Source organism: Apium graveolens, chromosome 8 (assembly GCF_009905375.1).
Source record: "Apium graveolens cultivar Ventura chromosome 8, ASM990537v1, whole genome shotgun sequence".
NCBI classification, from domain to species: domain Eukaryota; kingdom Viridiplantae; phylum Streptophyta; class Magnoliopsida; order Apiales; family Apiaceae; genus Apium; species Apium graveolens.
Genome location: NC_133654.1, coordinates 225,968,828 through 225,994,108, shown reverse-complemented (window position 1 = coordinate 225,994,108; position 25,281 = coordinate 225,968,828). Strand labels below are relative to the sequence as shown.

The window sequence follows — 25,281 nt, the reverse complement described above, 5'->3', positions numbered from 1 at the left end:
TCGGCCGTTCCCTCAAACTCAGGAGGTTTCAGTGATTTAAAGGCCCGAAAGGAATTGGCCACAGTGTGTTAGGGAACAAGTGGTTATCATGAGTTTGGGTGGCAATCTAAATTCTGCCTCAGCAAGTCCATAAATTAGTCCATGGGATTTACTTATGGGTCACCTCCATGGTTCCCGGTGTCTTGTTCATTTTCTTCTTCGTAATGTTCATCATCATGCTCATTATAATCTTCAAGGATATCTCTGTTCAAAGTGTTGTTGTTTTCACTGGCTTCATTCTCTGGTTTAGGGTGTACCCTTATAACTCTCTTCCTGGGTGGCATACTTCTGAAACTTCCAAAATATTTATATTAATTCCACCTTCAAGTTACATCCTTAAAAAAATATTTTCAATTATATCCTAACCACTGATCACCTCACTCGATCCATTTCATTTCAGCGTCGAAATAAATTTAATGTAAATAATATAATCCACTTAAGAAAAAAAAGAATTTTATATCTCCTTGAATCAAGTATATAAATAAGACTTCGGACATATTATTTAGCTAAATTGAAGTAACCATAGACTTAGTCTCTTATAACAGTCATATCAAGACTCACCACAGATTCACTGGTCTTTTCCTCCTGTAGGTTCCAAAATCACTGCTTCATTCATGGAAATCATATATAGCTTTAATAAAGTCTCTTTATAATTTAGGGTTTCATAACTATATTCATCATTCCCTTATAATTGTTTCATGTTCATATCTACAGTTGTCTACTCAATATCTCAACAGATCACGAAGATTTATGAATTAACATATGCATAATTTCTATTAAGAGTTCTATCAAGTCTCATCTCCAGACCCACTGGTCTTCTTTTCTAGTAGATTATGAGATCACTGTCTCGCTTGTTTCACCTATTATAGTCTATTCTACTAGGTATACTCCTAAAATCCTAACTTTCTAAGGTACTCCATCATGGTCTATTGTACTAGGTAGATTCCTGATAACTTTCTCAAAGTATATAATAAATCTTCCTTAAAGGAAACAATGTTTCCAATACAATAGTAAACTCTATCTCTGGTAAAATCATCGTTCGCGGGGAATTTAGAATCTCGAATACAAACTAATTCTTTAACCTATTCCAGGTAATAAGTAACATTAATTATACGGTGAAATTAAAGGTCTTGGTCCTCATATATACTGTTTCCCTCAGAGAAACTATATAAGACTAAGAGCAATAATCTTCATGCTATTTGAGTCATCCAATGGTATTGGCACTTACTGTCTCTACCTCAACTGCCTCTTGAGATTCTACCCCATATCTGAAATCAATGCCTTGGATAATTCATTAACATTTTAAAATCTCTTCTCATCATTCTCAGAATTCTCGCCTTGTGCCAAATAAGAGTCGACCTCATATCGTACTCTAGTCAGAATGGGAATAAAGGCACAATATTCATCTTTTCTCTCTCTCTTGATGTTTGATTCTTGCTCTATCAAACTTTCTCGCTGCCCCTCTATCTGAGCCAAAGTAAATGTATCAATATCAATCTCAGTCTCTAACATTACTATAAGCTCTCTATCAGCCATATCAATTAATTATCTATCTCACTCTATTGAGACAGAGTCATTTGGGGTCCCCTGTTATATAATAAGGAGCCTAATAGTTCTTGTTCTTAAATCTTCCCTCAAAGTTTCACATCTTTCTCTAACTTGTCGGCTATGAATCCGATATGGATTCCCAGTCCTCTTAATTATAACTATGTTCCTTACGCTCACGTCTCTAGGTACTATAACCTTTGCAATCAGAGAACGCATCGATACAATACCAAACCATAAAAATACAGTGATTCAACAATTATTACATTCTTCCAAATATCTCTTCTAGATATGCTACTGATTATTACTTCTAGATGAAGTATAATCAGCAGTCAAATATAGACTTAACAAGGGTTATAACAATTTACATGATTTAACTTAAACAAAACATGTTAGGATAACTAGTCGCCTACCAGCTTAATCATTCACCTCAAGCAAGTCATATGGACTAATAGATATCACTGAATTCCTTGCTATTTGTCGATGGTATGGCCACATTGATATCTGTGGGGCTGGAAGATGAAACAACAAGAATGAGCAAATAATGCCCAACAAGTTTTATCAATAACTATCAACTTATAAATATTGAATATACTTCAATAAGAGTAATATGGAAAAGAATCAAACCTTTATACCCTTTATATTGATCCTCAATCTCAACATCTTTTATAAACATCAAACCATTTTATAATTCTCCAATAGTTCAAGTTATGCTTTCTATTCAATCGATCATTAATATAACATTTTCCAGCACTTAGCTGTAATATAAATTTAATAACAACAATTACTCATTCCCTCTTTCAACAATTAACATCAGTTTCAAGATGTTCCATTAATAAACAACCTTAACAATCCAATATGTTGTTAGATATAAGACAATCTTTTTATTCTATTTATTATCATCATTTATCTATGACAATTCAATTTATAACATTTTAAACATTTCTTTTCCGAGGGACCGAGATTTTCAACCAACTGGATATGATTAAACGATGATCATTCATTTCAGTCATGTCATTCCGAGTAATCTTTTTACTACTAGTATATGGAAAAGAACACTTATCGTACTTGATCAGGACAACAACACTTTTCATACTTGCCCTTATGATGGACAAGATCACTTTTCAAAATTGTCACATCCTTTGGAAGCACCTATGCCAGAAATAAAATTTCTGGGCCGACTAGACACGCCTAGTTATGTAGAAGTACCGCATTTCCAGTATTTTCAATCCATGGTACCGACGTTCATGTCGACCGTAATCTAGTTTTAATAGTACACTGACCAATCCAGACGCATCTGCTAGGGCATCATGTACAATGATCCCCGCACTAACAGAGTCCCATGAATTATCAAAAAATATTTACTTTTTATTTTAATCCATTCATAACATTCACATTCCACAATTACCTCTCAATCTTTTCTATATCCATCACATCATTCTTATCTCTTTATTCTCATTATTACTGTTATTTATCTTAACACTCATTACATTAATTTTTATCCATTAAGGAACACTATTAATCAAAGAACATTCTCGATTTGACTAGGAATCCTTAACAATTGCTAAGTTATTTATAATCTCTTACTCTCTGATTTAAAATAATACTTTTAAAATTCATCCTTTATTTGAATATCATAAGATTCCTTAACCAATATTTCAAAATAATTAAAATAAAGAAAATAATTTTATTTGAATAATTAATTGATCCTTCAAAGGATTTTAAAATAATAATTAAATAATTAATTGTTATTTTTTAATGTTTATTTACCAAAATCTATCTTAAATCATTCATTATTCCCAAAACTTTTTGAAGAATAGATAGATTGAAATTAGAAACACACCATCCTTACGAGTTTAGTTAATGATAAAATTATTTGTTATCCTCGTTCTGGTATTTAATAAGATTAAATACCTCAATATCTGATAATCAAGAAAGGAATAATATACAATCGTATAATATTCGAAGGAACAATCTTCGAACTAAGATGACTACTGCCAAAAGAAAGGTCAGCTTCCAGTCGACATAACGATAATAGAAATAATTAGCTGATAAATTTTTCGTTCATTTGAATCCACTTCACTTAATTACTCTTCCCTATTCTAAGGATTCACAAGTCCTTATACATACATAACTTAGGGTAGTCATTCATACCTCGAAATAATTCTCAATTAATATCTAGTCTATGCATATATATAAATACACACACACATATGTACACTTTATAACAAGCAATATCATAAGGTCAAGAAGTTAATAGTAAGGATATAAGTCTTGCCTTAGTGATGCAAATGCAAATGCAAATGCGATTGCGAGGGTCCTGGGTTGGCCCGATAATCTATAAACAATAATATTACCCGGGATTAGACATTGATCGCTTTTGAAGCTAAGCCTTAATGCTCACATATATTAATGCTCATTTTCAAGTCATTGATTTACATTTCTCGCTTGCACATCCTCGATTCTATCATTTTTATAAAATTAAAAATAATCTTTTTAATGCGAAACCTTCGTGAGGGCCTTACTAACTGCCTCTAACACATTACATAAAATTTTTATAATCCAACAAGTCCTTTAGGGGTCTCAAAAATAGTTTCCAAGCTACACATAAGATAGGGATGGTTTCGCGAAAATATCACTCACTTAAAATGATTGTTTCTCCTAAACCATAAATCCGATTAACGCGATCTGTATATTAAAACGAAGCTTAAAATATGAGTTAACTGATCATGGCAGTGGTGATGTTCAATAAAGGGGTTTTTTAACTCCAAAGTTACACACAACCAGTGATGGTGTAAAATCGGGCATTACGACGGTTATTAACTAACAACTCGTCTCTATATAATAAGAACATCACTAAAACAAAAAAGCTCTAAATTGGTTAAAGAAAACATAACTCATATAAAGAGTATAAACCATAATACATGTCACACACACAAAAGGGGAAATGAAAAATTCTTGAATACAGAGACACGAAAGGGTAACTGGATATACCTTCGAATAGATATTAACAAGAGATGCTAGCTTTTTCATCTTAGATTTAGTGAACTTCGTCGCTGCTCAATTTTGACTTCAATTTGTTGCCGCCTCCAGAGAGGAGTAAACCCTAATATGTGTCTCCAAACCCAACCCGCTTGTGTCCTGTATATATATATTTTTACATATATAATTAGAAAATGATATATGTAATAATTTGCTATAGTTTACAATATAAGATATATGCAGTAATCTACTATGCATATCAATACATAAATTTAAAATATTTTGTTACTTAATATTTTAATATTATAATATATATTAAAATTTCTTTTATAATAAGTATATATATATAATAAGATAAAACCTACATACATGATGTCGAAGAAAGACTACTCGGATGAATCATCATTATCTTCACAATTATTACTATCATCGGTTTGTGAAGATTTGTCTTTTTCCGATTCATATTCCATTTCTTTATCCGGAGTTCCGTCATCATCATCTAAATCTATTTCAACTCCACTTTCATCATTTTAATGTGTGGGAATATCATTTGTACTAATATCATTTAGATGTGTAGGAATATCATTTTGGAATGGCTCTTGATGTGATATCGGGGTTTGAGGAAGATCAACAAGTGGACGAGCCTTTACTTTGCATACAACTAACCAATCAACCGTACCTTTTTTAAGACTTGGATGATTATAAAAGTAAACTTGTATGGCTTGAATTTCTAGTACAAATGGTTTATACACGGTCAATCTCTTTCTTTTATTGACCTCAACAATGTTATAGCGTGGATGAATTCTTGTTCCATTATTAAGTGTAGGATCAAACCATTCACACTTAAACAAAACTGTTTACTTGACTAAAAAATGGGAATACTCGATAATAAAAATCTCTTCAACTATTCCAAAGTAATCATTCGATGCCTCACTGAAATTTGATCCCTTGATACATACTCCACTACTGAATATTGATCTATTAGCTCCATATACCCGAGTGTGAAATTTGTATCCATGCACATAGTAAATCAGTATAGACTTAACCGAACAAAGAGGTCCAAATGATATATCTCGTATATATTTTTATTTAAAACTTATGAGGGATTTTGAGCCTGAAATTTGTTAGTGGAGACTATTAAAATATGAAATAAATGGTTAATAATTATCTACTATATTGATTAGTGAAGTATCAAGTAACTTACATAATGTTTAAGCTACATGGCGAACTCACTTTCTAAGCACCTGTCAACTTCAACACTAGTTATGTATGGATTGTGCTCCCGAAGTTGATTTATGAAACTCCTGATTAACCAAAAAAAATAGATATATGACCATTATTTATTAACTTGGAAAATAAGTATGTATTGTGATAAGAAAAACCTACTCGTATATGGTGCAACCTATAGACAGTTAAACAAGATATAATTGTGAGCTGCCATATATTCTCGATTATCAAGATAACGCGTACTAACACTCCCATGTGAACGTCCAGGATGAGAAAATATAGAAATGTTTCCCCCAAAACTCTCTCCACCTCCACTAGAACTGTTCCTGGAAACTTTTCTATGTTTCTTCTAAACATGTTGTTTAAAGTAGTGCGAGCAAAAAGTGGAAGCTTCTTCAACCAAAAAAGCATTGCATATTGATCCTTCAACCCGAGCTTTATTTTTCACATTATTCTTATAATGACGTAAAAATCTTTCAAATGGATACATCCATCGATATTGTACAGGAACTGTAATGCGTGCTTCATATGGCAAGTGCACTAAAAGATGTTCCATGGAATCGAACAATGATGGTGGAAATAAGCTCTCTAAATTGCAAAGTATGTTAGGTAATGAATCACACACATAGGGGGGGTGAATGTGTTTTCTGATCTTAGGCTTTTCTTGAAAGATAATGGTTGAAAAAAGTAAATTAAATCTTGTATAGAAAATTGTTCATGTAGAAATTAAACTTGCTTAAAATAAAGAATACAGATCTTCAAAACTCACTTAATTTTTGTATTAAAAATTAAGATGCTTCACTACAAAATTTCTAAGCTCTTCTAAGTTAAAGAGCTCAGCTTCTTCTCGAGAGTGTCACAAGAATTTTTATCTAATTTTTTACCACTAACTAGAGGACCAGTGTTAACTTTATAGCTCAGTTAATTGTTGGTTAACACAGTGGATAATAAACATGCTATTAGCTTTTCTAAACTGCCACTTGTCATTTCTATTTATAGAAAAGCAAATCGTCCATTTCTGGCTTAGCATATCTTTAGCATCCCGTGTTTAATTTAATCTTCCTCTGTCAGTTAATCTTTGCCATTGATCTTGCACACTCTTCAAGCTGCTTTTTGTAGACTTGTCAATCCAGCTGTTGGATTGTTTATTGATTGTTTATCTTGGATATTAAACTGATCTGCAATTCTGTACTTTGAGACTGTACTTCGAGATCTCCAGTTTGATTCATTTGAACACTTGATATTTCGATAAGTATAAAGGCTTATCAAGATCTCTGGTACTCCATAATGACTTTGGCTTGTAGAGGTCTTCAGCTCATCGAGATCTCTAGTCTTCATAACTTCACTTGACTTGTAGATGTCTCTGAGTTCTCGAATGGATATAGACTTGTCGATAACTCTGAGTTCTCTAGTGAAGGTATGACTTAATAATATCTTTTTGAGTTTTCGAGTAACTTTCCTGACTTCTCTACTCCCGGTGGATATTTCTTATCCGTTAAGTAGATATTGCTCATCCATCGAGTAGAAGTATAGCTTATCCGTCGAGTAGATATTGTTCATCCGTCGAGTAGATATTTCATCCAGAATGACTTATCGAGAAGTCATTCGAACTCCAGAGAGTGCCGACGGATAAGCAATATCTATAAGTCATTCTCTATAAGTCATTCTGGAGTTCTCAAATGACTTCTCTATAACATTAAATCTGTGACTTGTAGAGATCTTGACTTAGAACATTTTTCTCCAAATAGATTTATTCAACTCCAAGCTTCTTCAAAATTCTTCTGAGGCATGATCTTCTTCCAGATAGAATCCATAGGCTTGAGACTATTTTAGGAAAAAGACTACAGTCTGCTCCTTTGCATTTTTACAGACTTTAAGTGTTACAAGTACATAATACAAATTTAGATAACGATACAACTTACTTAGGGTTGATAAGTTGTCTTAATCTTGTTAAAGTACAAGCATGTCTTTTACAACAATCTCCCCCAATTTATGAGAAGATAGCTTCACACAAATTCATGCCTGTTAACAAGACTAACCCCAAGTTTAAAACTGATGGAAGATAAGATTAAAACATAAAGCTTGATAAAATTACAACTTGTACAACATGTGATTCACCAAGTTCCAGGATTACAGAAATCAGGTAAAGACAGTTTACATCTGCTTCTTTTCTAAGTTTATCCTTCAAGTGATCAAGAATTTCAAGTTCTTCTATGATGAGTATTCCACTTAGAGCTTCCACAAGTTTTTGCCTTGCTGTCTTAGGATACCCTTGGTCCAGATACTCTAAATTGAATCTTGAGAATCCACCAACTTTAATGTTTAGAAATCTACCATCTTTAGAAATTCTGCTCATTTCTTTTGCTTTCAACTCTTCTGATCTTTTTATAAACATATCTATTTCTTCATCATGTTTCCTTCTTCTTTCTTCAGCTTCAGCCTTATCTCTTCTCTTTGTTTCCTCCCTTTCAATCAACCATTCAGCCAAAGATGATCTCCAAGTCCTTGTAACAGTGTCCTTGCCTTTTACCAAACTTAGCACTCTCTTAATTTCTGCAGGAGTCAAAGAATCAATTAAGTTTTTGTTTAGAAGAGTAAATGTACCATCCTTAAAATAGACTCTGACTTCTCTCAGTGATACAACCCAGACTTTGACAATTTCCTCAGCTGAATTTTGGAAATGATCTTCATCTGTGATGCACCAATTTAGAGGTAGAAAGTCAGATTCTTAGAAGCAATTACAGATAGCCCTTTCAGCGACTTCCACTTCCTTTACAGGTTTGACTTTCTTAGGCTTTCTTCCCACATATTTGAGATTGAATTTTAGTGAAGGTTTGGCTAAAGGTAGGGTTGTTATTTTCTTGAAGTTTGTGAGGCTTGAGGTGATTGGAATTTTTAGGAAGGAGTTGGTAGTTTATCTATAAATAAATTTGGTTTAGGCATTTGGGAAGATTTGATGTTAGAGACAGTTGATGTTGTGAGTTGAGCTGAGGTGTGAGGTGGTTGTGTTTGGATATTTAGGGTTATTTGAGTTTTTGAGTTATCATGAGATTTTCTGCTCTTCATTTCCCCTTTTCTCCTCATGTCTTCATCTTTCTTGTCAACCCCCTTCTTCTCTCCACCCCTGCTTCCAAATGGCTTAGTAGATTGACTTAAATTTAAGCCAGAAGAATTTTGATCGTCTTTCTTCTGCTCATCATCATCCAAATCATCTGTGTTGATTTTTGTTTTGGGCAAGTTTGCTTCTACATTATCCATATATCTTCTCAATGACATTATCATCTCCTCATCTTCAACAGTCTTGTTCCTTTTTACTTTCAGCTCAGTTTGAAGAGTCATGATGAGCCTTTTATTTGCCATGAAACATTGTTTAGGAACTTGAAAATGTTTGAAATGTTTGGTAGTAGAACAAATGTATACCACTCCCTTGATAGGCTATAGATAAGCTTCTGGGAAAGCAACTACTTGTGTATTCTTCAATTCTGTTAGCAAGAGAGTATCTTCATGAATCACAATTTTGACTTTTCTTATCAAAACATCTAATTCAGATGCCCTCCTAGAGATAAGATAGTTATGGGACACCTGCATACATCTGTCTACCTCTAAGTCATTGATGTTGACCACTATCCTTCTTTCCTTGAAATTATCTTTAGTTACCAAGATCACTTTTATTGAATTTATTGTCCTATCCAATGCTTTCTTGTAGGTGAAGAAATTGTTATTGAGAGAAACTCTGAGTGCCTTAAGCGGTTCATCAAATTCTCTGCTTTGACTGTGACCCTCAGCTGCCTTAAAAAGTCTCTCCATTCCAATATCAATTTTTTGATTTATAATCTCTTTCGCACTTTGGACTTGTTGAGATGACCTTGACTGTGCCAACCTAGCCTCTATCTCCCCCTTAGTCTTGTTGACAGGCATGAGAAAGGGAGTAGGGATTTCAGGTCTTACTTGTTCAGGCAAAGAAGGTAGTGGTATGTTGAGTTTACCCATGATGGCTCCGAAGGCTATGGAATTTTGCATTTGACGATGCTTATGGGAGTCCACCAGAGTTTGGATGTCTGTTTGTTGGCTCTTGAAAAGAGATGTCAAAGCCTGAACTTGTGCAGTGAGAGAGGAGTTGGAGTCTTGCAATGCTGTGACTTGATCCTGTAGAGACTGAATTTGCAGATTTGTTGGGGTGGATCCAGGCTGATAAGAGCTGCTAGATGTGCCAAAGTGTTCTCCTACAGCCTCTTTGATCCCTTCCATCAGCAATGCTGAGGGTTTATATCTGCTCTAGTGAAGTTGATCCAGCTGGACCTTGGTCTCATTTGAGTGAGTAATTTGTTGCTGGATCACTGTATGGAGATTTGTGAAGGATAGTTTGAGATTTTTTACTTCCTTCTCAATAGAGGCAAGATCCATCCTATCCATTTTCTCAGAAAATTGCTTGAATTTGGAAGAGATCCACTCTTGAGATGGTATGATCATGTCCATTTTCTCATTCACCAGTTTTCTGATTCTGTCTTCATGACCAGTGAGCTTGATTTCAAGAGCCTTACCAAACAGATGAAATACTTTGAGCTGAGCTTTGTATACATCTGTAATGGCATCATAGACAGCTTCTGGACTCAAGTCTTTTGCATTGCTTCCGAGAATAGTAAAATACTCTTCTCTAAATCTGGCCAAAACTTGATTCATCTCCAAGGAAAAATCCTCAGACAGCCATGCATCCACATTCCCATCTGGCTCCGCATTATTGAAAATTTTCTCCTTTTGCTCCTCAACTTCTTCATTGTAAGCAAGCATGATGGCTTGATAATCTTGGTTCCTCATGTTTGAAGTTAAAAGATGCTGTGAGATGTTAGCCAGTCCAGAGATCTGCTCTACTAGTAGATCATCTACAGGATTGGTTGGGAGGCAGATTCTTGTAGCCACTGAGAGAGTATATGAGGTTGTTGAGGTTGAGAGCTTGATGGTTCATCAGAAACTCCTGTGACTGAGATCACATTTTGACTCATAGATTTCTCTGTGGTTATGACAGTGTGTTGTCCTCCACTTGTAGTGGGAACCTCCAATTGAATTGGAGGGGATTTGACTGGGTTACTGCCATGTGCACCAGCCTCAAACCCTTATGTGACTTGCAACACACTGGCACTTGAATGTACTAAGCTTGCCTCCCCTATGACAGGATCATGGGCAATTGTACTCCCAGCTTTAACTGCAGAGGCAATTTCTGCTAGGGTTGTGAGGGGAGTTGTTCCTTCATAAGGAACCTCCAATTGAATTGGAGAGGATTTAGATAGCTCCCCCTCAGGAGTACTACCCTCAAACCTTTCAGTCTGTAAGGACTGTTTTGCACATGAAGGTGCATTAGAGATATCCATGGGGTCTTTAGTAAATACTGATGAACCCCTCATATTTGTGATGGTGTCATCAAGGTCTACCCCAGCATGTAGCCTCTCACCATCTGAATGAAGTGTCTAGGTAGTGAGCAAAGCTTCTTGAGCTAAGTCACTTGATTTTTCATGCACTTGAGAAATGGATGTTGGATTTTAAACGCAGCGGGGCATGGCAAAACACTTTCGCACATATAAAATCCAAATAAAAGCATACAGATCATGAATAAAAATTCGAGGGATCGAATCTAACCTTTAAAATAATTCGGAGACAACGATCAGAGATCCTTAGCAGTTGCTCCTCAAGTGTGAAGCACTCCACCGGTATCCACCAAGAAAACGATGTTAAGGAGGAGGAAGGAGGTGGAGAGAATTGGGTTTTCCAAACTTTTTGGGTTTTTGGGGTTTTTGGGTTCAAATAAAAATATGGTCTATAATAGTGTATTTATAGGCAAAATTTTCAGCTGAAATTTTCCCATAAATATTATTATTATTATCCCATTTATTATTCTCATTAATAATTAAAACACCTTTTAATTATTAATCCATTTTCTAAATACTTTAGAAATAATTCTCTCTCTTGATTTAATTTCCAAAAATTAAATCCTTAATTAATAATATTAAGAACTTTTCTTAATTAATTTATAATCAATTAAATCTCATTTAATCAATTATTAAATTTGCCAATTAATTATTTATTTTACAAATAAATAATTATTAGCCATTATTAATTAATTCCTCCACCATAAAATCATTCTCTTTTTATGGTGTGACCCTGTAGGTTCAATATTAGGCCGGTAGTAGAAATAAATAATAATAAAACTATTTTATCATTATTTATATAAATTCTCTAATTTATTAAATATGATTAATTAATTAATCACATTTATTCTACATCGTGAAGGATACTTCTCAGCATATCGCGACTATCCGAATAATATGAATTCACTGCTTAGAATACCAAGAACCTATTCAGTGAATAGTTACCGTACAATAAACTTCTTCTACCCTACAATGTCCCGATTAAATACAAGGCATGGATCTCGTGCAAGCCTATCTAATTCAATCACTTGCTTACCATTTACTATGCGTAGTTCTATGCAAATTAGAAACTCCTTTCTAATTTCATTTACTCTGGCCAGAGATTCCTGAACTAGCATAAGTGGATCAGCCTTGAACATTCGCTTCCTTCACTGGAAGGGGTAGATCCTTTATTGATCATACACTATCTTCGTGTACAAATTCCTATACCCAGTAGAGCCCTAATAATTATCCCTGGAGACTAAGAACTAAAGCAAAGCATAGTTCAGTGTACACAAGATGACTATGATGACCTCAAGTCTAAGGATACTTGTACAACTATCACTATGTGAACAACTGCTGACACGTGAGTGAACTCCATCAGTTGTTCAGCTGTGCGAGTCATGTTCAGTGAACTTATTCTATAATAAGCACCTACATACTAGCTATAGTGTCACCACACAAATGTCTATGAGAACAGACATCCTTCATAATGAAGCAAGCATAGTATGTACCCATCTCTGTGGATTATTAATTACCAGTTAGTAATCCTACGACCAGGAACTATTTAAGTTTAGAGTTATCATCTTTTTAGGTCTCACTATTATGATCTCATCATAATCCATAAAAAGCTTTACTCTAAACTATGATATATCTTATTTAAACACTTAAATAGATAGAGCCCGTAATAAAAACAAAACAAGTCTTTTATTAATATCAATAAAATCAAAACAGATTACACTACAAGAAAAAAGTCCATAGACATCGGTTTTTGGCCGATGTCTATGTTGTTTGGCAACCGATGTTGATGTCGGTGATGTCTATTCTAGACATCGGCCATAACCCGATGTCTTTACTTACTTAGACATCGTTTCTGGCAAAAAAAATGATGTCCATGCATTGTTTTTTTACAAAAATTGTTAGAAATAAATAATTTAATAAATAAATTACACCTATTACAACAGATTAAACATATTACGAGCTATGTTTTTTTCCACATAGACATCGAGTATTTTCATTTGGGTGATGTAAAATCAGATATTAAACATCGATTTCTTTAATGAAAGGTGATGTCTATATCGACACATAGACATCAGTTTTATCCCAAACAAAGTGTTGTCTATGTTTAATTTAGACTTGAACATGTCAGTCTTTGACATCAATTATTCATCTAAAAGCGATGTACATTAACTTTTTTGACATCAGTTTTTCTTCTTTAAAAGTGATGTCTATATTGTCACATAAACATCAGTTTTATCCCAAACAAAGTGATGCCTATTTTTAATTTATACTTGAACATGGCAGTCTTTGACATCAGTTTTTTATCTAGAAGTATGTACATTAACTTTTTTTGACATCAGTTTTTGTTCTTTAAAAGTGATGTACAATTGCTTTTGTAACTAAGATATATCAAATATACGGAACTTGCACTCAAGTAAACTAAAGAAATAATAGATTTGAATACATGCTTAAATACATAGTCTGGTCCTTTATCATCATCAAAATAAACTGCATCTTACATTGAAAAGATACTAGTTTGTTTTCTGTTATGCCCATTAATTCATCATCTATATATTTTGGTGAAGCATCTACATTCTCACGAAGACTGGATCCAAGTTCCCGCTGTGTTTTAGAGTTTTGTCCACCAGTTGACTTCTGCAACACGTCTAAATAGATGTATGTTCCAGCTAATTCTTGGCGAAAAAGATTTAAAGGTGGCCTGTAAAATAGTGAAGTATGATGCTCAAGGTTTTTATGGAGTATACCCAAAGTCAAAGCAGGGACAGAGAAAACATATATCAGTGTGCGGAAGTTCTTTATAGTTTATACCTCTCAGCAGAAATATGGTGCATTCGCGATCTGAGATTAGTTTATGAATTATAAGATGCAGCAAACTCTAAGATAGAGAACAATATATCCATGACGCTGATCTTTTGCAGGAGGCACATTGGGCTCATCTATCGGAAATTTAAAAGATTTGCCCCTGTCCTTCTCCCTCGACACAAACATGTACATACAGTCATACATGCGGACATCGTGTCTACGTATTTGATAACTTGTAGCAGATCCGTTCATGCTTATTTCCGAGACTGAAAAAGCCTTGCTTACAGTATGTTTACTTAAGAAAATAAAAACAGTTGCAACATTTTGTTCACAGTGCCTCAACTTTGATAGGTAACTTGTTCTTGGGCATCCGGACTAGTGTTGTTGGACACTGTCATCTTTCTCTAGAGCTGTCCACCTGCAGGCAAGGAAACAATTTTATAATGGAACTAAAATTCACTCCCTGTAAGCTTCTTTACATGTATAATTTTAGGAGCCTAAAACCTTTTAACAAAAGAGCTGTTTCAATAATAATTTGATGTTTGACAAAATCTATAATTCCATTTTCATGCCGACCAGTTTAAATTGTATTGCTATGAGGTCTCATCTTCTAGTTAATTAATACATTGTCATTTATTCCTTAAGTAGTCTTACTTGTATCTGCAAACAAGATGGTGAACAAATATACAAAGCTCCAGCTTTGCAAGGTTGATTCCTGGGCACATCCGAGGTCCGCTTCCAAATCCAAGGTAGCCAAAAGGCTTTATGGGTGCCTGCAATTGGTTATAAACATTGAAACTAATAAACGAACAGAAGTTATACGACTAAAGTTAAGTAATCTGAAAGTCCTGAGCAGCTTTTCTTGAATACCAAGGTAAAATTGTTGCCATACGAAGAGTTTCACTAATAACCTGATATTTGGAAGAATTAACAATATTAATATAGCTAAATATTACAGAAATCTTAACACCATAACTAAATATTACAGTTTTGGTTCTTACTTTTGTTGTGCAAGGCATGTTTGTGACTTCTGACCATGTGAGGCTTGATCCTGTTTTTCTGTTATCCAGAATTTTCGTGTGTTCTTTCTGAAAAATCAATATAAAATTTGTCATTTCGAGTAGTAATAATCTGATATTTTTGGTTATGCATAGAACACTGATTACCCTGAGACGTTCCAAAACATCTGGATTTTCTGCAATAAATTTAATGAGCCATGTCAGTGCTGTAGTGGTGGTATCATGTCCAGCGACGAGCAATGTTAGTATGTTGTCCTTTAACTGTTTATCCATCAGTTTATCATCTTGATCTTCTCCCCAATCATTTTTAGTATGTTTCTGTATCAGTGACTCCAGCAAGTCCTGGTGTACACTTTTTCCTGATCTTCTTTTGGAAATAATTGAATCAAACATGGCATACATCCTATCGCGTGCTGAAAAAGAAAAGATATATCAATACATACCTTTATGATTTGTTTATTTTTAATTTAGTTGGACACAAAGTTTTGTTTAGTTCATCTTTAAGCATACTTTAATACCTCGATCATAAGCAGTTCCAGGAAGCTTGAGTGGCAAGGATGCAAATGAGGAAGAAATTGATTTAAAATTAGTTCGGTATTTGTCTTGCTCTGTACCAGTAGGTTCCAAGCTCATAATCATGTTTCCTATCACCTTTAATGTGAACTGCAGAACAGGAAAATTACGATATATCTCAAAAGGTTACTTATGACGTAGAACCTGTTAATATAACAAAAACATGATGAACGAGCTTAACTGCAGAAGCCTCTTCAAGAACCAAAACCTCTCGGTCTAGCCACTGGTCTAATGTTTCAGCAGCCAAAGTATTTATAAATTGAATGTATTTTTTGAGGCTATCAAATGAGAGAGGCTCAACAATCAATCTGCGGAGCCGCTTATGTTCTTCACCAGACTGTTGGAGCAAGCTTGTCGAACCAAGTACCTGTTTTCCAGTGTAAAAGAGGTTTAAGGTAACCAAACCATCTTTCCCTGTCAACAAAATCTTGCATGCGTCTCTCCCAGTCATGAAAATTATATATTTACCTAGTACATAGCTCTTGAACACCTTGCCATACCTAACACAAAAGGTTAGATAAAAGATTATTAGTGTTGGCCTATATACTGCCATGTATCTTGATAAATGTTGAAGTACCTTTTTTTTTTCTATTTTTGATGAAACTGTAAATCCCCTGAGGACTCGAAAACTCTGACAGAAATGATGAACTTTCACCAACAACAGGCCAACCCAGGTTACCAGGAATTCCTTCCAACTCCTTTGGAGCAGCCCATGCAAATTTTGCATAATGCAACTAAAAACACAAGGAACAACACGAGAGCGATGACCATGCTTATTGTTCTCTATTTGGAATTACAAGTGCCAACAACTAGACCTTTGAACCTTCCATCATGAGTGCCCAATGTGCCTCCTGCATCCTTCCATTAGCATTTCTAGTACCTCTATACTCTTCCAGAACTGCTCCTCTTTCTTTCTCCAAATCATCTGATGATACCCGAATCTGTACTAGGCATAAGGTTGAACCTATAAAGATATATGATAAAATCTCAAATTATATAAAAAACCAAAACGTCACTATTACCTTTGAACTGAATTCAGCCAGTATAGATATAGCCTAAGGTAAAACTTTAGGCTTGTCAACCGGAACAAACAATTCATAAACAGTTTCATCAGAAGATGTCACTGCATTTTGACAAGCCCCAAATTCTGCACCAACACTTTCAAGAAACTTTATAATATCATGATTCGTGTACTTGTTAGTCGCACTGAAAGCAAGATGCTCAACAATGTGCGCAACTCCGCACTCTTCCTCCTCTTCCAACACCGAGCTGCCATATAAACTTGTCCAATTATAAAAACAACCCAAATAAACTGTGTATGCAGGAACTATAACAAACAAGTAAACACTTTTCACTACAACTCCCTTGATTATACCCAAGATTTCATCTACAATCAAAGTACCTTAAATATAAACCAAAGATTACCTCAAATAATAGTTGTATCATATAGAAAAACAAAATTAAAAAATTAATAAATGAAAGATAAATCCAAGTAAACGAAAATAACATGCTAATTATTACCCAAACCATATTCCTTATAACCAACAAAGAGTATTAAAATTAAAAACCCCAATTTAAAAAATTAGGGTTTCGATTTTAAAAATCCCCAATTTAAGAAATTAGGGTTTTTATTTTAAAAAACTTAACTGTTAAAGCAAAGAAGACCATAATAGTATTCATGTAAAGGAGACACCAAGAGATTGTTAGCAGACCGGTGAAGGTGATTGTGATGGTGAACCCATCGGACCTGGTAGAGATGGTGGTTACTAAAACAGCAGAGCTGGTGGCGGTGGCCATTAGAGTAGCGAAGGTTGTAGTGGTGAGAGACGAGTGAGAAAGAGAGACACAGAGAGAGAGAGAGAGAGAGATTCAGTGGGAGTTGAGAGACGAGAGAGAGATTTGTGAGATTTTTTTTTTTTTGTTTTTAGTTTCTCTGGACAGGGGGAATAATTGGCAATCAAACGAGGGAAAGTTTTGTAAAATTTCACTAAGGGGGGAAACAAATTGAAGTGGCCCGCGCTGATTTATTTTAGAGAACTTTAGACATCGGTTGTTAAATAATCGATGTCTTCAAATAACAAAGACATCAGAAAAAAATGGGGTGATGTTATTAGCTCTTTTAACATCAGTGGCATCCGCAACCGATATCTAATGTGTGATGTCTATTCAACTTTTTCTTGTAGTGTTACACAGGAAGTTATTCTTAAATCCTAATACATGATTGGACTTAGGACATATTCCTTTCAATGGAGTCAAGTGAAATTGGAGTAGAAGAAATATTAGATAGAAGAAATTGTTGCTCAGTTGTGAGTGTTGGCAGCTCCCCCTGAATAGGTGAGGGACCTTCAAGAGATATGTTCTCACAGTGAGTGCCTTCCTTGTTTCTCCTACCATACACTTTAACTACTTCTTGTGCAGACTGTGCAGACTCACTCCTGGTTGTTTTTACAACTGCATCTTTTTGGGAGGATGTAGAGGAAGATAAAGTGGTCAACTCAGTTTGTTTACTTCTTTTAGATCTTTTGACCAGAGGTGGTACTCTTTCAGCTTTCTCCTCACTACTCTTATTTAGCACAGCTAGGTTTATCCATTTTCTCTTCTTTTTACTGACCTCACCTATTTGAGAAGATGAGGTAGTTGGTTTCCTCGCTTCTAAAGGTTGTGAAAGAATGGTTGCAGCTTGGGAAGATCCCTGTTAGTGATCTTGTATTTGTACTTCCACAGGTTCAGGAATCATAGCTGTACTAGATTGTGCATTTGATCTCATGTCAGGCATAGAATATGGATAAGTCCTAAATCTTTCCAACATAAATGGAGTGATTTTCAGACTTACATTGACCTTATTATTTGTAGTAAATGAGCCAAATATTATCTTGGACACTTGCTTACAATTTTTTATCTTAGTACTATCTATACCATTCAACAGATGTATGTCAGCTACTTTATTATTTAAAGTGGACATAATAAATCTAGGAAAGAATATTTCTTTACTTCTAGCTTTTAGGGGCATAATCAGCTCGGTTGCAAGTTCTTCCAGGATCAGCAGACCAACATTCAGGTGTCTGTTGTGGGCAATTGAATACACCAGTTTTTGCACAACACTTGAGATATTGTCATATCCAGTTTTTCTGCAAGTAAAGGCTCTTACTACAGAGTCAAAGATGAATGACCACTTCTTCCTTAGATTGGTTCTGTTTAAGCTTGACAGGTTGATTCTCCCACCATAATTGATGAAGTCCATAAACTCAGTCAGCTCATCATGAGTTGGCACCTCCACCAGATTCTCAGTTGGCAGCCCCAAAGCTCTATTCACATCTTGATCATTGAATTCTATTTTATGGCCTCCAATTGTGCATGTCACCACCAGAGATAGAGAATTGTTGTTAACATCAGTCCTCACTACAACTGTAGTCCAGAAATCATGCAGCACATCTAGATACAGTACTGGGTTTACAGTCAAAGCACCTGCAAGATAGGATTCAGACATCAGTTTTACAAACCCCTTGAAACTATCAGGAGCTTGGTTTGCATCAGTGAAAGTAAGATAATTAGTTCCTTTCTCCGGGATAGATGCCCTAGAAAGATTTTGAGCCATGGTTGATTGATGAGAATGAATGGGTAGGAAAGATTTCTGAGAAAGAGTGAAAAACGAGAGATAAAACGGTTATGAATTGAAAGCTAGGTCACTTTGGATCTCGAAAGCTGTATGTAAGTAAGTATCGAGAAGTCTGGGTATTTATAGTAAAAGAAGATGACTTGTCGAGAACTCAAAAAATAGACATTTAGAGTTGTCTATCGAGAAGTCATTTAAAGAAGTGAAGTACATGTCCAAAAGTCATTTTAAATTACTCTTATAGAGAACTCAAACTTGACTCATCAAAATGTCAAATAAAATACCCAGTTTGTCTAAAAAGCGGACTGAATCAATTCTAACTTTTATTTGAATACATTCGAAATAAAATTAGAATAAATTTTCCCAAATTAATTTACCAACATAATTTATCAGTTTAAATTATTTCAGTTCTGAGTTATTGATAAGTCAAGAATTGTACTTGTAGAGAACTCTATGAATGAACATTGTTAGAGAACTCTACAAGGACTTGTCGATAAGTCATTTTAAACCTATCGAGAAGTCACTCAAGAAGTCAGTGAGTTGACTTCTCGAGAACTCACTCGAGATGTCCTAAAATGACTTTTCGAGAAGTCAATTTATACTTATCGAGAAGTCAGTTTGCTAGATACTTTTGGTTATTCTCATTCTGCCTTGAGTTAATTTTACATATTAAGGATGTAAATTAACACCTAAGCAGTTTACACAGAATTTGAAAACTTCCAAGTTAAATGAATTTGAAAGACAAATATACAAAGATTTATGAAATATTTATAATTCATATTTCAGTTAATTTTCAACTTAATCAAATTAATTTTGATTTACTGGAGATTAATCTGCTGCACAACATTAGCTGAGTTCTTGCCTTAGGATGAAGAATTGAGCAAACTAATTTCACTTACAACTCTAGTGAAAGTTTCTTCATCCAAAGTTTAGTAAATATGTCAGATAGTTGTTTTTCTGATGGTGCAAGAAGTTTTAATGCTAAATCATGATACAGGTCTTAGAAAGATAGAATTTGTATCTGTGAAATCAACAGCTCCATAAATGATTCCCTTGAAATGTCATGATTCCAAGTTGAGCTTCCTTCCAGTATCTGAAGATCCTCTTTCTCCCCCTGAGGCTTGGTGTAGAAGCAACAAATACAATTCTTATTAGTTGAGTCAAAATCTTCACCGTTTATTGCTCCCTTAAGAGCAACTTCACCAGTTTTCTTGCCGATAACAATGCATTCTCCTTGTAGAATAAGACTTGAGACCATTGTCTACAATATGCTAATTCTGAAAAGACTCACTTTAAGATCAGCTACCAGTGCTACATTAATCAAAGACAACATTTTCAAAACATTCTTGCTATATTCCATTTTGAATCCTTTGCTATTGTCTCCAAAGGTCACAAATGGGCTAGCTTTCTTCTCAAATTGTGATAGCAGGGCTTTATCACCAGTCATACGCCTGGAACATCCACTAACTATGATCCAGATGACTTCTTTCACTTTCCCTGCACACAATGATTCTTAAGTGTGTTTGGAAAGCCAAGCAGTGTTGGGTAGTTTCTTCTTGGTAACTTTTTCATGAGAAGTAGAATGAGTAATTTTAGAAGAAATAGATGTCAGTGATTGTTGTGCATGTTTTCCTTCTGAAGTAGACTCATTTCTTGCTTCTTTAAGATCTACTCTCAGTTTATGGAAATTTTTCAGTACCTTCATGTTGCAAGGAATACAGTCAAACTTGTCACAGAATGAATATGGATCATTAGCATTAGCTTCATTGTATTTGCAAGCTCCTTCAGTTGGCTGGCTAACAACCTTTTTACAAAGGTGAGTTAAATGATTTGAAGAGCCACATTTTTCACACTTCTTTCTAGGAGCATTTGCAATATAGGAAAAATTATTGCTTTTGTTTATCCCTATTTTTCCATTTCTATTTCTTTTTTTCTTTCTTGCATCTACAACATTAGTTTCTTGAACAGGATTCTTGGGACTGTGTTTGTTCATGAGCTTCTCTTCAGTTTTTGAAGTAGTGAACTGATTCTTCAGTTTTCTTTTCTTTATCTACATCAACAATTTCTTGCTTGATTATCAATTCTTCTTCACTGAAGTTGACTACACATGCTTTGAATGTAGGTGCATTAACCTCTTTCAAAAAGGTTGGATCATTCTCAGTCTTCTTGGCTTTCCCTTTGTCACCTACAGTCATCTTTTTTGTCACTCATATCTTCATAGTCGAGGCCAATAGCAATGTTTGCACATGGCTTATTCTTCTCATGATTCTGTTAAACCAGTTTAGATGCATTTCTGAAATATTTCATCTTTACTTCATTCTTTTCTAGTTTCTCCCTTAACACTGCTTCAATTTCATTTGCACACTTGAGCTTATTCTTGAGATAGGCATTTTCTTGTTTAAAAGCTTCAAGCTCAACCATCAACAATCAATTTCTTGCTTCTCACTTTCAAGCTTCTTATTTATCTTTGTTAATCTGCTAACTTCTTCATTAGCAGCAACCATGCTTGTGTGAATGTGAAACATTTCCGTGCTCATCTTTTTAACAGTTTCCTTGTATTGATTTACATTTAAATCAATAGTGGTAAGAACTGATGTTTGTCCTTTTGATGAGGATGATTCACCTTGCTCCAAGGCCATTAGAGCATAGTTTCCAACTTCCTCATCTTCATCATTATCTGAGTCATCCCAACTCTTTCCCTCTGCAATGTAAGCTTTGCTCTGTTGCTTTTTCAGAAGAGCTTCATACTTTGCTTCCAGCTCAAGATAAGCTTTGTCTTTCTTTGCCTTTTCGGGTTTCCTGCATTCTGTAGCAAATTGGCCTAGTTCATCATAATTGAATCACCTTATATTAGATCTGTCAACAAATCAAGTTTTATAACCACTCTTGCTGTCAGAATTGTACTTACCCTTCTCTTTCCAACTGTTGTCTTTGTTGAAGGATTGTCCTTTATTCCTGAAGTACCTTGGCTTCTTTACTCTAATATTAGAGAATTTTCTAGCTAGATAAGCCATAGACTGATCTAGCTCATCCAGTTCTTCAAGAGTGTAAAACTCATCCTTTTCCAACTCTAAGATGACTTGCTCCTGTGAATCATTTGTTCTCTGCTCACTTGATAAGGCATTTAAAGTTTGGTATCTTAGTTCATTATTCAATGGGTTGCTTTCATTAACAATTAAAGCACTTGAGCCATCTACCACATGTCCTTGACCAGACTTCAACGATTGCCTTTGAATCATCTCTAGTTCATATGTTTTAAGAATCCCATACAGAACTTCCAGAGTTATTCTGCTCAAGTCTCTTCCTTCCCTGATTACTGAGATTTTCTGTTCCAAATGATCATGAAGAGTAAGCAAGAACTTTATATTCACTTCTTCAGCTTCATAGTATTTGTCATGAAGCTGCAAGTCATTTATCAGCTTGTTGAATCTTTCAAACACATCAGTAATGGTTTCCTTAGGCTTAGCCATGAAACCCTCATATTGTAAAATCAGTATCCTTCTTTGATTTGATCTAACCTCCTCAGTTCCTTCACACAGTATCTCAATCTTTTCCCATATCTGCTTGAAAGTATCATAGTTGATAATATTGTTGTACATCACATTGTCAAGTGACTCAATCAATATCATTTGAAAGATGCTATCCAAGGAAACTTTCTCCTTTTCAGGATCGGTATACTCAGCATGATCTTTTGGAGCATAATGAGCTGGTATGACAGTGTCTCCATCTGTAGATTCCTCAACTCTTACCATAGGAATGAAGGGTCCATTCTTGAGGATCTGAATGTAGAATGGATTTACCATTCTGATAAACAACATCATTTTCTTTTTCCAAGAGTGTAGTTAGCTTTGTCAAAGGTAGGAATTTTGATGTTATTGATTTTCTTTGTATTCATTCTTCCAAGATCTTGAATCTGTTTACTTTCAGATTTTTCTTTGATATCACTTGTTAGATAATGAATTACACACAGGGGGGGTGAATGTGTTTTCTGATCTTAGGCTTTTCTTGAAAGATAATTGTTGAACAAAGTAAATTAAATCTTGTATAGAAAAGTGTTCATGCAGAAATTAAACTTGCATAAAATAAAGAACACAGATCTTTAAAAACTCACTTAATTCATGTATTAAAAATTAAGATGCTTTGCTACAAAATTGATAAGCTCTTCTAAGTTAAAGAGCTCAGCTTCTTCTCGAGAGTGTTACAAGAATTTTTATCTAATTTGTTACCACTAACTAGAGGACCAGCTAACTTTATAGCTCAGTTAACTTCTGGTTTACACAGTGGATAATAAACATGTTATTAGCTTTTCTAAACTGTCACTTGTCATTTCTATTTATAGAAAAGCAAATCTTCCATTTCTGGCTTAGCATATCTTTAGCATCCTGTGTTTACTTTAATCTTCCTTTGTCAGTTAATCTTTGCCATTGATCTTGCACACTCTTCAAACGGCTTTTTGTAGACTTGTCAATCCAGTTGTTGGATTGTTTGTTGATTGTTTATCTTGGATATTAAACTGATCTACAATTCTGTACTTTGAAACAGTACTTCGAGATCTCCAGTTTGATTCATTTGAACATTTGATATGTCGATAAGTATAAAGGCTTATCAAGATCTCTGGTACTCCATAATGAGTTTGGCTTGTAGAGGTCTTCAGCTCATCGAGATCTCTAGTCTTCATAACTTCACTTGACTTGTAGATATCTCTAAGTTCTCGAATGGATATAGACTTGTCGATAACTCTGAGATCTCTAGTGAAAGAATAACTTGATAATATCTTTTTGAGTTCTCGAGTAACTTTCCTGACTTCTCTACTCCCGGTGGATATTTCTTATCCATTGAGTAGATATTGCTCATCCGTCGAGTAGATATTGCTCATCCGTCGAATAGATGTTATTCATCCATCGAGTGGATATATATATCATCCGTCGAGTAGATATTGCTTATCCGTCAGTACTCTCTGGAGTTCGAATGACTTCTCGATAAGTCATTCTGGAGTTCTCGAATGACTTCTCTATAACATTAAATCTGTGACTTGTAGAGATCTTGACTTAGGACATTTTTCTCCAAACAGATTTATTCAACTCCAAGCTTCTTCAAAATTCTTCTGAGGCATGATCTTCTTGATCTTCTTCCAGATAGAATCCTTAGGCTTGAGACTGTTTTCGGATAAAGACTCCAGTCTGTTCCTTTTTATTTTTACAGACTTTAAGTGTTACAAATACAGAATACAAATTTAGATAACGATACAACTTACTTAGGGTTGACAAGTTGTCTTAGTCTTGTTAAAGTACAGGCATGTCTTTTACAACAAAGTATAACGGGAATTTGTTCTTCAAGTCTACGAATATCACTTATTCTCAAAGTAGTTGATGTGAGATCTCTGAATAAAGACTTAATTCTGTCACAGCCTCCCAAAGATTATTCGGAAGAAATTCCCGAAAAGCAATTGGAAGAAGATGCTGCATAAACATGTGATAATCATGACTTTTCATTCCAAATAACTTGTATTTCTTCACATTTATGCACCGCCCCATATTTGACACATATCCATCTGAAAACTTTGGATCTTTTATCCATTCACACATTTTTTTCTTTTGTTTTTTGTCCAGACTATAACATGCTTTGTGATACTTACGTGTCGATTCATCAATTGCTAACTTGGGTCTCCGACAAATCATTACAATATCATCTCTTGCCTTAAAATCAACTTTTGTTTTTCCTTCAATGGCCATTATTGTGTTGAAGATATTTTCAAAGACATTTTTCTCAACATGCATAACATCAAGATTGTGTCTAATTCCTCTAAAAATGTAAATCCCAAAGACGCTTCTTTTCTTCTATCCACAATTGTAAGCTTTGATGACTATAGCATTGTGTTCATCGCTTCCTGTTAGGTTCTGATATCTATTTATATAATGTATATTAGGCAAATATTCTAATTGATATACAGCTGTATTATAGGCTTAACTGTAGGCTATATTAGAGGATTTTTACTTGTTCATCAATCAACCAAGCTTGTATATATTCAGACATAATCTCAATGAGAAGGCAGAGGTTTTCT

The 25,281-nt window shown here is 34.6% G+C and overlaps 1 pseudogene; it reads right to left on the bottom strand.

Moving 5' to 3' along the window:
• Positions 1 to 13,917: 13,917 nt before the first annotated feature.
• Positions 13,918 to 24,952, bottom strand: LOC141680397 (abscisic acid 8'-hydroxylase 3-like; annotated as a pseudogene).
• Positions 24,953 to 25,281: the final 329 nt, after the last annotated feature.